The 15411-nt window shown below is 47.0% G+C and overlaps 1 protein-coding gene across 7 annotated transcripts in view; it reads left to right on the top strand.

The window, feature by feature from the left end:
- The window catches only part of LOC139170349 (polypeptide N-acetylgalactosaminyltransferase-like 6), a 306275-nt gene that overhangs the window by 46946 nt on the left and 243918 nt on the right, over positions 1-15411 (top strand). The window lies entirely within an intron of this gene.

Raw genomic sequence — 15411 nt, forward strand, 5'->3', positions numbered from 1 at the left:
TGCCTCTTCTTATGAAATTTTTTCGAGTTACGAACCGGCGTTCGGAGACTGCTGGGAAGCCGCATGGCTGTTTTAAAAGGTGACAGCTGGGCGGCGGGGCTTCCCAGCAGCCTCCTGAACGCCGGTTCGTAACTCGAAAAAAGTTCGTAAGAAGAGGCAAAATTTTTCTGAACCCCGGGTTCGGTTCTGGAGGTTGCTGGGAAGCCCCCCAGCCCAGCTGTGACCTTTTAAAACAGCCGTGCAGCTTCCTAGCTGTCTCCGAACGCCGAACGCGGAAGTTCGGGTTTGGCGTTCGGCTTCGGGAGACAGCTGGGAAGCCGCGCGGCTGTTTTAAAAGGTCACAGCTGGGCTGGGGGGCTTCCCAGCACCCCCCCGAACCCCGAACTTTTGCCGAACTTCTGGGTTCGGGGTTCGGGAGGTTGCTGGGAATCCCCCCAGGCCGGCTGTCACCTTTTGAAACAGCCACGTGGCTTCCCAGCAGTCACTGAACGCGGAAGTTCGGGTTTGGCGTTCGGCTTCGGGAAGCTGCTGGGAAGCCGCGCGGCTGTTTTAAAAGGTGACAGCCGGCCTGGGGGGCTTCCCAGCAACCTCCCGAACCCCGAACTTTTGCCGAACTTCCAGGTTTGGGGTTCGGGAGGTTGCTGGGAAGCCCCCCAGCCCGGCTGTCACCTTTTAAAATAGCCGCGCGGCTTCCCAGCAGTCGCCGAACGCTGTTTTTTGCGGGGGGGGGGGTTGGTTGCACGGATTAATTGACTTTACATTGTTTCCTATGGGAAACAATGTTTCGTCTTACGAACCTTTCGTCTTACGAACCTCCACCTGGAACCAATTAGATTCGTAAGACGAGGTGTGACTGTAGTTATATGTCCCTTTAAATTCCTGTTGTTTGCTTGCAAAAGTTTCTGCTGGCTTATCATTATTCTTGAAATTCCTTAAAGGTACTTGATGCATTTTTTACATTAACTGCGTCAATGGAAGTCTCATCATTTTCTTGATCAAGATCAAAACCCTGATCTCTTTCTAATTCTTCCTTTTGCATTTTTTGAATCAGACCAGTATTTTTTACCACTGGAAAAGATTCAAGTGAGGGTATTTGCAGATTTGGTATGAAAGAAAGAGGAAAATTTATGCTACGTTTTCTCCTGTGAGATTTGCATTTTGCTGATTCTCTTTAAATTCTAGTGCAAACTGCATTCACCTCTGAATTAAAATTAGTTCTTTTATCTTGGGAGCTAGAAATTACCGGCAAGTTGGTAGCAGGCAAAGTTAGCTGAAAGGGCGGGGGAGGAAAAAGAAATTCATTTCCCTCGGAAAGCAAAGAGACCAATTGAAACTTTTGTGCCTTGAATTTTTGTCTCTCCATTCTTTCTATAGCTTTTTTGCATTTTTGCCATAACAGTAAATGATGCATAGATGTGCTTGCATGTGTGTAAAGGTCTATTCCTATCCTGATTCTATCTTAGATTTATAGAACCAGCTTTTGAAAACCAAACAGAATGATAGGAAATTTCTGCCACCAAACCTTCTAGTTCATCTAAACTTACTTCTGTCTCATTTCCCTTCATGGTGAAAGAAGCATTTTCCAACATTTTGTACATATGTTTTGCATGATCCTTCTGCTCAGCTGACAATCCCCATACTCATGATTTGTGGGAGCAATACTTTGCTGAGGGTGCACCTGAAGGTTATTCCAGCCGAATGAGCAGGGGGCCCCAGGGATCACGTTGGGCGGTCACCAGATGATGTCAATCAAGAGTCAGGAGGCAAGAATGGATGTTGTTGGGGAAGGCACATTTCATCCTGGACAAAACCTTGCGCCCTTTTTTATTGTCATCCATTAGCCATCAAGTTACATCTCATTGGGTATTGGAGATATTTACAGAGTCCCATTGGACAATTGATGCATGGGTGGTCTCATGATTGCCTCGTGGGTGATTCATGTTATTCACTGCCTATCTGCAGCTTTTGGGGTAACTCTTTTCTCAACGGTTGATCAAGGAGGAAGTCTGTCTTTTTAGAAAAGGTGGTTTTGTGGATTGTCACGTCTGGTGCCTATAGAATATCATGTCCTTGTCTTATTATGGTTTTCCAGTAATAGACTTGACAGTGTTCTATCTCCACATGGGGCGTTCACCACCACTGCTGGCAGGCCGTTCCATTGGTTGATTGCTCTGACTGTCAGGAAGTTCTTCCTTATTTCCAGGTTGAATCTCTCGTTGGTCAGCTTCCATCCATTGTTCCTCATCTGGCCCACTGGTGCCCTGGAAAATAGTGTGGCCCCCTCCTCACTGTGGCAACCCCTGAAGTACCTTTAGACTTCTATCATGTCCCCCTTTTCCAGAGTTTCTATGTCTCTTTTGAAGTGTGACCAGAACTGAATGCAATACTCCAGACCTCCAGGTGAGGTCTGACCAGGACATTATAGAGTGTATTAATACCTCCTTAGTCTTGGAGTGTATGCATCTGTTGATGCAATTTAGGATTGTGTTGGTTTTTTTTAGCTGCCGCTGCACATTGCAGGCTCATATTTAGTTGGTTATCCACCAAGACTCTGAGATCTCTCTCACAGTCACTGCTGTTAAGTGTGATTTCTCCCAGTCTGTATGTGTGTCTAGGGTTGTTTTTTTTTACCTAGGTGAAGGACTTTGCTTTTCTCAACATTGAACATCATTTTGTTGGTTTGCGCCCACAGTGTTAATCTATCTAGGTTACCCTGAGTCCTTCAGGATTGGGTGGCATAGAAGTTGAATAAATAATAATACTTAAATATTTACAAAATGTGAGGAGGCGTACTCATTATATATGTCTAATTAGTCCCAAAGGTGTTTTTTGAAGAGGCAACTGGACTTTTTGTTTTTCCTTTGAAGATGTTTCGCTTCTCAATCTCAATTCTGAATTCTTGGATGAGAAACGAAACTCAAAGAAAAGAATAGAAAGTTAAGAAAGCACCTGTGGGACAGACCTGGATAACTAAGAATCTTCATGGACATATGTGGGAAATAGTCTATGTCAACTTTTTATCTTATATTTTTAGATATTTTGTACTTTCTATTTTGAATGATGCTACTTACTTTGTTTAGTATCTCAAATAAATAGCTATCTAATTCACAATTAGACAGCTATTGTTTTATGAAAGTAAAACGTATCTGCCAAATCCAGATAATTTTCATTAGATATGAATTTCATATTCTTTTTGCAACATGCTTTTATATGGGTAGGAGAGGGGCAGCATACAAGTCTAAATAATAATAATAATAATAATAATAATAATAATAATAATAATAATAATATCTAAAAATCGAGCTTCAACGACTCTGGCATAAGGCAGTGAAAGTGGTCCCAGTGGTACTTGGCACTCTGGGCGCAGTACCAAAGGATCTCAGCAGACATTTGAAAACCATCGGAATTGACAAAATCTCCATCTGTCAATTGCAAAAGGCCGCTTTACTGGGATCGGCAAACATAATTTGCCGCTACATCACGCAGTCCTAGGTGCTTGGGAAGCGCCCGACTGGTGATGAAATACGAAATCCAGCATAGTGATCTCGTTTGCTGTGTTGTACTGACATAATAATAATAATAATAATAATAATAATAATAATAATAATAATAATAATAATAATGTTCAATTTAGAGTTATATTTTTTCAGCATTTATCTTTTTAAGGGGAAAGATAGTAGAGGTTTTTTTTACTTTGATGTGTCTATGTCTCTCTGCGAGCATTTTTTGTAAGAAACTTGTAGTCCTCGTTTAATTATCTAATTGGAACCAGAAACTGCTTCTAGGTGAAGCAGTTACTAAATTACCATATGACCATAACTTTGTTTTCTGACAGGAAAGAGACAAAACTACTCAGTTTCACATTTTCTTCTTTTCTTTGCCACCTAACCATTCTCTTACTCTTTGGAACGTTTGCCTGCTTTCTGTGTTGTACACATCAAAAGCTGTGATAGTGCTGGCAGATTGGAACTAGAATTTTCTGGTGTGCTGCATATACAGTTTATAGTACTCTTTTGAAATCTCTTCCTCTCCACTCCCTGCTGCTGGATGGTGGATTAAGGCAAAAGAAAAATTGTCTCAGAAACCACTTGCATTTTTCTTAGGGGGCGAGGAGAGAAAAAAACCCACCAAGTTATTTCTATAGGCAATCTCTTTTTTTCGTGATCCCTTTTCCCCATCATAGAGTTGAGATTGGAGAGGAAGATATTTCAAGAGAGTAAGCTGTTGTTTCTTCTATCCATCAAGAGAAGTGTGATCATGCTGGCACCAGAAAGGGGTTGGGCAAAGAAGAGATTGCTTACAGAAATTGCTTCCTCCCCCCCCCCACTCTACTCCCCTCTTCACTCCTGCAGAATAGAGAAATTTGAGAGGATAAGAGAGTAGTGTAAGCTGTCTGCATAATATCACCCACTGTATGATCACATTGCTTTCATTTTGTAAGAAAGCAAACAGCTTAATCTTTTGCAATGCTTTCCTTTGCAATCTTTCTGCTGTGCAAGAAAGAAAGAAAAAACAGATGAGGCAAGGACAAGATACTGACTGCAGTTATGGGCTATCAAAATGTTTACTACCACACCGTGGGCATGGCTTATGCATTTTGTTTCAACATCTTTCAGTACAAATTGGGTGTTCTGGGGTGGAGCTCCATTTTTGCAACCCCACTGCGTTCCCACCCCTGACTGACTGTAATGGCAATTCATGTGGCTGAGATAGGATTTGACAGTTTTTGAATGGCCATAAAACTCTCTTATAACTCAGTAACCAATGATTATATGTGTAACATTTCCAAATGCTTCACAAAATATAGTACAGTGGTACCTCAAGATACGAACCCCTCATTTTACGAACAACCCGAGATATGAACCCGGGGTTCAGAAAATTTTTGCCTCTTCTTACGAACTTTTTTCGTCTTACGAATGCCAAACCTGAACTTCCGGGTTTGGCATTCGGGAGGCTGCTGGGAAGCCCCCCGGCTATTTTAAAAGGTGAGAGCCGGACTGCGGGCCTTCCCAACAGCCTCCCGAACCCCGAACCCGGAGGTTCGGCAAAGGTTCGGGGTTCGGGAGGCTGCTGGGAAGCCCCGCAGCCCGGCTCTCACCTTTTAAAACAGCTGGGGGGCTTCCCAGCAGCTTCCTGAACCCGAACGCCAAACCCGAACTTCCGGGTTCGGCGTTCGGGAGGCCTCTGAGAAGCCCCCCGGCTGTTTTAAAAGGTGACAGTCGGGCGGCGGGGCTTCCCAGTGCTAAAAAGAAAAGTTGCCAGCCAGCGCTGCGACTGATGGAGTCCTGAGCCTCCCATTCTCTCCCTCTCCTCGCCCCTTCGCCTCCCAGTGTTCCTAGGAGAAGTGCTGGTGAGGAACAGAAGGGCTGTCTTGCCTCAATCCCCAGCACTTCTCCTAGGAACACTGGGAGGCGAAGGGGCGAGGGGGGGAGAGAGAACGGGAGGCTCAGCATTCCGTCAGTCGCAGCGCTGGCTGGCAACTTTTCTTTTTAGCACTGGGGAGGAGCAGAAGAGCTGGCTTGCCTCCCCAGTGCTAAAAAGAAAAGTTGACAGCCAGTGCTGCGACTGATGGAACGCTGAGCCTCCCATTCTCTCCCTCTCTGGCTGTCTTGCCTCAATCCCCAGCACTTCTCCTAGGAACACTGGGAGGAGAAGGGGCGAGGAGAGGAAGAGAACGGGAGGCTCAGGACTCCGTCAGTCGCAGCGCTGGCTGTCAACTTTTCTGTTTAGCACTGGGGAGGCAAGCCAGCTCTTCTGCTCCACCCCAGCGCTAAAAAGAAAAGTTGCCAGCCAGCGCTGCGACTGACGGAATGCTGAGCCTCCCGTTCTCTCTCCCCCCCCTCGCCCCTTCGCCTCCCTATGTTCCTAGGAGAAGTGCTGGGGATTGAGGCAAGACAGCCCTTCTGTTCCTCACCAGCATTTCTCCTAGGAACACTGGGAGGCGAAGGGGCGAGGAGAGGGAGAGAACGGGAGGCTCAGGACTCCGTCAGTCGCAGCGCTGGCTGTCAACTTTTCTTTTTAGCACTGGGGAGGCAAGCCAGCTCTTCTGCTCCTCCCCAGCGCTAAAAAGAAAAGTTGCCAGCCAGTGCTGCAACTGACGGAATGCCGAGTCTCCCGTTATCTCCCTCTCCTGCTGTCTTGCCTCAATCCCCAGCACTTCTCCTAGGAACACTGGGAGGCGAAGGGGCGAGGGGGGGAGAGAGAATGGGAGGCTCAGCATTCCGTCAGTCGCAGCGCTGGCTGGCAACTTTTCTTTTTAGCACTGGGGAGGAGCAGAAGAGCTGGCTTGCCTCCCCAGTGCTAAAAAGAAAAGTTGACAGCCAGCGCTGCGACTGATGGAACGCTGAGCCTCCCGTTCTCTCCCTCTCTGGCTGTCTTGCCTCAAACCCCAGCACTTCTTCTAGGAACACTGGGAGGAGAAGGGGCGAGGAGAGGAAGAGAACGGGAAGCTCAGGACTCCGTCAGTCGCAGCGCTGGCTGTCAACTTTTCTGTTTAGCACTGGGGAGGCAAGCCAGCTCTTCTGCTCCACCCCAGCGCTAAAAAGAAAAGTTGCCAGCCAGCGCTGCGACTGACGGAATGCTGAGCCTCCCGTTCTCTCTTCCCCCCCTCGCCTCTTTGCCTCCCTATGTTCCTAGGAGAAGTGCTGGGGATTGAGGCAAGACAGCCCTTCTGTTCCTCACCAGCACTTCTCCTAGGAACACAGGGAGGCAAAGGGGCAAGGAGAGGGAGAGAACGGGAGGCTCAGCATTCTGTCAGACGCAGCGCTGGCTGTCAACTTTTCTTTTTAGCACTGGGGAGGCAAGCCAGCTCTTCTGCTCCTCCCCAGCGCTAAAAAGAAATGTTGCCAGCCAGCGCTGCGAATGACGGAATGCTGAGCCTCCCGTTCTCTCTCTCCCCCTCGCCCCTTTGCCTCCCTATGTTCCTAGGAGAAGTGCTGGGGATTGAGGCAAGACAGCCCTTCTGTTCCTCACCAGCACTTCTCCTAGGAACACAGGGAGGCGAAGGAGAGGGAGAGAACGGGAGGCTCAGGACTCCGTCAGTCGCAGCGCTGGCTGTCAACTTTTCTTTTTAGCACTGAGGAGGCAAGCCAGCTTTTCTGCTCCTCCCCAGCACTAAAACGAAAAGTTGACAGCTAGCGCTGCGACTGACGGAATGCTGAGCCTCCTGTTCTCTCTCCCCCCCTCCCCCCTTCGCCTCAGTCAAGAACAAGCTTACACCTGTTTAATTTGTTCAGCTAATTAAAGTAGTCCTAGACAGCTTTTTTAGGCAAAATCCAGCAAGGCAATGTATGTAAAATGTTCCTGAAATATCAATTACCTTTTAATTAAAGGAACCATTTTAAAGAACAGTCTAAAGGGAAGCACACCTTTTAAAACAATTTTACACCAGCACTACTTTAAAACAATCAACTTCAAATAAGATCTCTTAAAAGATTTTATTGATGGTGGCATAATTTATAAAAACCTCTACTATTATGGGACCACTAACAAAAAAGCTGTCAGACTAATTAGTTTTTAAGCTAAATGGTTTTTAGACCTACTTTTAACTCTTATATTTTAAAATTTGTTTTTATTGAACAAACCTTATCAGGTAACAAAAATGAAAGTAAATGCAAAATGCATAGCAAAATTAGTTATAGTAAATGAAAACAAATATTTTAAAAATAAGTACTGTGCATGTAGAAATTTTTCTTATATGTAAAATATTATAGTTATTGCTATTAAGCTAAACTTTAAACATCCATTCAACTTTGATAAAATTATGATTCCTACATTTGATCTCTTATTATGTTCAATTTTGTCTGTAAAATAGCAACTAAAGAAGCTTTTAATTCACATTTCAAGTGTTACCTTATCTAAATTCTTCCAAATTTCAGGAACTATTATTTTAGATTATATATATAAGTTCTTTATTTTTAAACATGAGGTTTGGGTCTGTAAATAAATGCAGTAAGCCTAACTTATTTATTTTATTTTATTTATTCATATGTCCAATACACAAATACATAGGAAGAAAAATAGACATGTAGTAATATATATAAGGGTAAAGTGAACTTAGAGGAGAAGATATATGAGAGAAAGAAAATATATATGATAAGTGAGAGAAAGGAAAGACAATTGGACAGGGGATGAAAGGCACACCAGTGCACTTATGTACGCCCCTTACTGGCCTCTTAGGAACCTGGAGAGGTCAATTGTGGAGAGTCTAAGGGAGAAATGTTGGGGGTTAGGGGTTGACACAATTGAGTCTGGCAATGAGTTCCACGCTTCGATAACTCGATTGTTGAAATCATATTTTTTACAGTCAAGTTTGGAGCGGTTTGTATTAAGTTTGAATCTTCTGGTGAAATATCTTTGGACATTTTCAAGGGTGTTGATGTCTGAGATGTGGTATGGGTTCCAGACAGATGAGCAGTAGTCTAGGATGGGTCTGGCAAAAGTTTTGTAGGCTCTTGTGAGTAGTGTGAGATTGCCTGAGCAGAAGCTGCGTAGGATCAGGTTAACAACTCTAGAAGCTTTTTTGGTGATATTGTTGCAGTGGGCAACACTTAGGTCATTCGATATTAATATTCCAAGGTCTTTTACTGAGTGTGGGTTGGCAGTGAGAGATTGTTTATTCAGTTCGTATGTGCGGTTTGAATTCTTTTTGCCGATGTGGAGGTTAGAGCATTTGTTGGTTGATATTTGAAGTTGCCAGGTGTTAGACCAGTCTGAAACAAAGTCCAGGTCTTTTTGGAGAGTGAGTGTGTTGTTAGTAGTGTTGAAAAGTTTCACATTGTCAGCAAAAAGAACACAGTTGCTTTCGATATGGTCACAGAGGTCATTGATGTAGAGAATGAAGAGAGTAGAACCTAGTACGCTTCCCTGGGGAACGCCACTTATGATAGGGACAGGGGTGGAGATGGTGCTACCAATTTTGACAATTTGTTGCCTGTTTGACAGGAATACAGTAATCCAGTTGTGGAGGGGTCCTGAGATGCCATAGGATTTGAGTTCTAGGAGTAGTTTGTCGTGGACCACTGAGTCGAAGGCTTCGCAAAAGTCTATATAAATTGCATCAATGAATTTTTCTTGGTCGAGGTGGGTAGTCCAAATGTTTTTGCAGTGAAGTAGCTGTTGGTTGCAGGATAATTTCTTTCTGAATCCAAATTATTTGTTTGAGAGTAGGTTATTAGATTCTAAGTAGAGGATGATTGATCGATTTATAATTGATTCCATGATTTTACAAGGGACGTAACAGAGAGATATTGGTCTGTAGTTGTCCACTAGTGAAGGGTCCCCATTTTTGAAAATGGGGATGACTGCTGCTTTTGACCACAGCTTGGGGAGCGTGCTGGTTCTGAAGGATTTTTGGAAGATAATGCTTAGGGGTTCAGCAAGAGCAGAAGAAAGTTTCCTTAGGAAGTATGCACAGAGACCGTCTGGTCCGGCAGACAGGGAAGGTTTGAGGTCACGGATTGCTTTTTCTACACGGTCTACAGTGAAGATGATTTGGGTTATGTTTTTTAGTGGGTTTGAGGTGCAATTTGCGAAGATGGGGGAAGAGCCATTGCTGTAAACAAAAACAGAGCCAAAAAAAGAGTTGAAGAGGTTGGCTTTGGATGGGTCACCATGGTATTCTTTGTTATTGGGTCCTACAAGTGGTGGAATAGGTCTGGAGTCATTGAGTTTGTTGTTGACAAAGTTATAGAACACTTGGTTAGACTTGGTGCGAAGGAGGCTTTCCTCTTTGTTTGCTGTGATAGTTGAGGCATTCTGCTTTTATTCATTGGCATAAACTTTTGTAGCGGACTTTAAAGTTGGTTACTGGGGGGGGGGGGTTGTTTCTACGCCAGAGGGTCTTTTTTTTGGTTTGTAGTTTCTTTATCGAGACAGGTATGTTATTTTTTCGTTTACCTCTGGGAGAAGTGAGTGGCACATGTAGTTCTATAAGCCAGTGATTTTCAACCTTTTTTGAGCCGCGGCACATTTTTTACATTTACAAAATTCTGGGGCACACCACCAACCAAAATGACACAAATCTAATAAATAAACAAACAAACAAACAAACAAACAAACACATACATACATAAATAACCCCCTCATATATACAATCCCATGTAACATCCCCTTATAAATACCTGTACAGTCAATCATAAATCATCTCTCCTGAAATTTATACCACTGTCTCATTTCTGGGTACTTCTCCTGTCTTTCCCCCTTTTCTCTCTCATGTTTCTCATTTCTCTCTCTTCCTCCCTTTTCCCTCATTCCTTCTCTCCCTCCCTTTCTCTCTCTTTCCTTTCTCTCATTCCCTTTCTCTTTATCCTTTCTATCTCTCACTTGTTCTTTCTCTCCCTCCCTTTCTGTCTCTTTCCTTTCTCTCATTCCCTCTTTGTCTCCTGGGGCTGACTGCGGCTGCCCTCCACCCCCCACCGCGGAGGGAAAGCATTTGGCATCGGCACCGCCAACCCCTCCTCCACGAGCAGCAAAAGCCTCAGCGACGGAGCCGAAAGGCAAACGGCGCGATCCGTCACTTAGGCTTTTGCTGCTCCTGGAGGGGGGGGAGGATTTTCTCCTCCCCACCCCCCCGGCAGCCAAACGTCGCTGAGGCTTTGGGCATCGGCGCCTTCCCCTCCACGAGCAGCAAAAGCCTCAGCGACGGAACCGAAAGGCAAACGGCGTGCCCCGTCGCTGAGGCTCTTGCTGCTCGTAGAGGGGTGGCGCTGATGCTCCCTCTCGCCGCCCCCATCTCCCCGCGACCGCCTGGGGCCGCTGCAGCCGGCCCGCTCCCGCTCCCACTGCCAGTGCCCTCCCTCTGGGTCCAAACGACACTTGCTGCTGACGCCAGGAAACTCCATCTGGGCGGGGCGCTGCCGGTGCCTCCGAGCTCCCACTCGCTCTCCTTTTTCCCGCCTTCCTTCTTTGGGGTCCAGCAGGAGAGCGCCAGAAACCGCAGCAATGGGCAGGAACTGGGGGACAGCTGTGAGTGGGAGCTCGGAGGCACCGGCAGCGCCCCGCCCAGCTGGAGCTTCCCTAGGAGCTTGGCGGCACACCTGACTATGTCTCGCGGCACACTAGTGTGCTGCGGCACACCGGTTGGGAAACGCTGCTATAAGCCTTTTGATTTGGAGTAAGAACATATTGTAGAGATCATCAGTGGTGATGCAGTTAGAGAACAAGGATTGCCAGTTAAGGATTGAGAGATTGGCATCTATGAGATCATAGTTGGCTTTCCTAAAATTGTACTTAGGAGCATAGTTCCCTCTAAGCTGCGCCGTGCGCTATAGCGCAGAGGTTTTTACCTCTCAGCCCGGGGAATTTCAAATTTAGCGCGGAGGACCGACCTCCGCGCTGAAATTTGAAATGAGAACTGCTGCTGCTCTACAACATAGGGCAGCAACAGTTCCTTAAGGAAAGGCAGGAAAGAAAGAAGCCGGCCAATTGCAGGCCCGCTTTCTTCCCCACCCCTTAAATTCTGGATTTTCTCCTCCCCGGCCTGGCCCCGCCCCTCAGCAGCCAAACGGTTGTTTGGCTGCCAGCCGGGCAAGGTAAGGTAAGCCTCTGTGTGGGGGGGTGCTGACGAAGAGGGCTGGGGGGGCGACAAGCGGGCCTATTACCTCTCTGCGGGGGCCCTCGTGTCAGGTGTGCTGCGAGCCCGTCCTGGCGATGGCAGCAGCCATCCACCCCCTCACCCTCCCAGGCGTCCCCGGCGCCCGGCCATGCTCCGCCTCCCGGTAGCCTGGCCGACTTTTACCTACTGCCGGAGCCATTTCCACTTCATGGTGCAAAGCCACACAGTCCCGGACCCGGACTCCCGGATCGCTCGCTTCTCCAGTCAGCAAAGCCATCTGCCCAGGAAAACGCCGCGTGTTGAAAAAGTGCAATGCTTTCCTGGGCAGCCGGCCTACTGGCCGGAGAAGCGAGCAATCCGGGAGTCCGGGACTGTGTGGCTTTGCACCATGAAGAGAAAACGGCTCCGGCAGCAGGGAAAAGTCGGCTGGGCTACAGGGAGGCGGCGTGTGGCCAGGCGCTGGGGACGCCTGGGAGGGCGAGGGGGTGGATGGCTGCTGCCTCTTAGGTGTAGAGCTGCCGGGCGGAGGCGAAGACACGGCGCCCGGCCACGCACCGTCTCCGCCTCCCGGTAGGCTGGCCAACTTTTCCCTGCTGCCGGAGCTGTTTTCTCTTCATGGTGCAAAGCCACACAGTCCCGGACCCGGACTCCCAGATCGCTCGCTTCTCCGGTCAGCAAAGCCATCTGCCCAGGAAAACGCCGTGCGTTGAAAAAGCGCAATGCTTTCCTGCGCAGCCGGCCTGCTGGCCAGAGAAGTGAGTGATCCGGAAGTCCGGGACTGTGTGGCTTTGCGCCATGAAGAGAAAACGGCTCCGGCAGCAGGGAAAAGTCAGCTGGCCTACCGGACGGCGGTGCGTGGCCGGGCGCTGGGGACGCCTGGGAGGGTGAGGGGGTGGATGGCTGCTGCCTCTTAGCTGCAGAGCCACCGGGCGGAGGCGAAGACAACGGCGCCCTCCACTCTCTCTCTGGCTCTCTCTCTCTTTTTCTCTCTGTTGCCGGTGTGGTGAACGAGAGAGAGAGAGAGAGAGAGAAAAAGGAGGGGAGAGAGAATGAGAGAGAAAGAAAGCAAGAGAGAAAGAGAGGGAAAGAAAGCAAGAGAGAGAAAGAGAGGGGGAGGGAGGGAGAGGGAAAGACATAGAGGGAGGGAAGGAGGGAGAGAGAAAGAGCAAAAAAGAAAGGAAGGAAGGAAGAGAGAAAGGAAGAGGGATGGAGAGAGAGGGAAAGAAAGATGAAGGAAGGGAGAGAGAAAGGGGGAGGGAGAGATAGAAAGGAGGGAGAGGGGTAGTTAGATAGGGAGAGGGAAAAGGAAGGGGTTGGAGAAAGGCGGGGGAGAGAAAGATAGAAAGGAAAGAGGGAGGAAGGGAGAGATAGAAAGGAAAGAGGGAGGGAGGAAAGGGAGGGAGAGATAGAAAGGAAAGAGGGAGAAAGGAAAGAGGGAGAAAGGAAAGAGGGAGGGAGAGATAGAAAGGAAAGAGGGAGGGAGGAAAGGGAGGGAGAGATAGAAAGGAAAGAGGGAGAAAGGAAAGAGGGAGGGAGAGATAGAAAGAAAAGAGGGAGAGATAGAAAGAAAGAGGGAGGGAGAGATAGAAAGGAAAGAGGGAGGGAGGAAAGGGAGGGAGAGAGAGAAAGGAAAGAGGGAGGGAGAGATAGAAAGGAAAGAGGGAGGGAGAGAGAGAAAGGAAAGAGGGAGGGAGGAAAGACGGAGGGAGACATAGAAAGGATAGAATTATGGATGCAAGAACTCGCTCATGTGTGATAGCGCACACCCACACTTATTTTTTTATCTATCTATCTATCTATCTATCTATCTATCTATCTATCTATCTATCTATTTATTTATTTATACTTATATGCCGCCCAGTCCTTTTCTGCTCACTCCCCCCAAAAATTAGAGGGAACACTGCTTAGGAGCCACGTTATTCTGGTAAGTGTTTAGATGATGTAGGTTGAGGTTGAAGTTGATCGTACTGTGGTCGCTGTTGGAGAAGGGTTCTTTTGTGTGCAGTCCATAGATAGTACTTTTGCTGTTGCAGAATATGAGGTCGAGTCAGTTGTTGAGTCTGGTGTTGTTTGATACTAATTGTTCCAGTCCTAGGCTGGTGACGGCGTTATAGATGATGGTATGTATAGGTTCAGTGGAGCATTCATTTAGTGACCAGTTGATGTGTGGTAGGTTGAGGTCACCAAGGAAGATAATGGGATGGGGGCAGGAGGTTGCCCAAGTTAGGAGGGAGGTTAGTTTAGTTGCATGGGTAATGTCGTAGTTTGGAGCTCTGTAGCACAGTAGGAAATGGAGTGTAGTGTTGAGGGAAATGTCACAAACTAGGCTTTCAGGGAGGATAAGATCATGTGCAACTTGAATGTTTTTTAGATTGAGTGAGCTTTTGTAGAATATGGCTACACTACCCCCTCTGCGGGATTCACGATCAGACCGGAAGACCAGGTAGTTACTTTGTGTGATGAAGGAGTCAGGATAGGAAGGATTCAGCCATGTTTCACAAACAAAGATTAAGTCAAATAAGTTGGTGTCAAGTAGGGTGAGGAATTCAGACAACTTGTTGATAATACTTCTTGCATTGATTAGTTTACATTTGAGATTGAGTTTGTGATCAGGGGTGAGATTGGATTGAGTTGAGTTGAAACTGGATTGAAATGAGGTAGTAAGAGGCGCGCTATCCTATTCATTGCTTGAAGTGCTGGGGGGGGTCCGTTTGTAGATGAGGGATGGTGGGTGGAGAAATGTGGGATGGTTGAGGAGGGACAGTGGGTTTGGAGATGAAGGGAGGGTTATGAGTTTTGGTCCTGATGCAATCAGAGTGGTAGTCAGTGTAGAGGTTAGTTTCACCTTGGTCACAACGTCTCCAGAGTTCAGCCCGTAGTTCCCGAAAGCGGATTTGTTGGAGTAGTGTTAGGTCTGGTCTGGATCTGAGTTTGTTGTATTTTGCGTTATTTCTGGCGATGGAGTTCATGGTCTTAATGAACTATTGTTTGGTAGTTTCATTTTTGCAGACTATTCTGCACATGTACTTTAGTACAGGGCCGCTTCTAGAAACCTCTAAGATATCGTCAGGGGCGATTGATTGAGGATGATGGTTGTGGATGATACTATGAATATTTGATAGATTTTATTTTATTTTATTTATTTTTATTTTATTTATTAATAGAGTTGAAAGGGACCGTTAGGTCATCGAGTCCAATCCCCTGCCTGAGCAGGAAACCCTACAGCACCCCAGCCAAATGGAAGTCCAATCTCCTCTTGAAGGTGTCCAGAGTTGGGGAGTTCACCACCTCCCCTGGCAGGCAGTTCCATTGGTTGATCGCTCTGACCGTCAGGAAGTTCTTCCTTATTTCCAGGTTGAATCTCTCCTTGGTCAGCTTCCAACCATTGTTCCTCGTCCGGCCCTCTGGTGCCCTGGGGAATAAAGAGACCCCCTCCTCACCGTGGCAACCCCTCAAGTATCTGTAAACTGCTATCATGTCCCCTCTAGACCTTCTTTTTTCTAGACTGTCCATGCCCAGTTCTCTCAATCTCTCTTCGTAAGTCTTGGTTTCGAGTCCCCTAATCATTTTGATTGCTCTTTTTTGCACCTTCTCCAGAGTTTCGATGTCTTTTTTGTAGTGAGGTGACCAAAATTGGATGCAGTACTCCAGGTGGGGTCTGACCAGGGCATAGTAGAGTGGTATTAGTACTTCCCTGGTCTTGGAGCGTATTCCTCTGTTGATGCAGCTTAGGATTGAGTTGGCTTTTTTGGCTGCTGCTGCACATTGCTGACTCATGTTTAGTTGATTGTCCACCAAGACTCCAAGATCTCTTTCGCAGTCACTACTGCTGAGTGGGTTATCTCCCAGGCTGTATG

This window comes from Erythrolamprus reginae, chromosome 7 (genome assembly GCF_031021105.1).
Source record: "Erythrolamprus reginae isolate rEryReg1 chromosome 7, rEryReg1.hap1, whole genome shotgun sequence".
Taxonomy (NCBI): domain Eukaryota; kingdom Metazoa; phylum Chordata; class Lepidosauria; order Squamata; family Dipsadidae; genus Erythrolamprus; species Erythrolamprus reginae.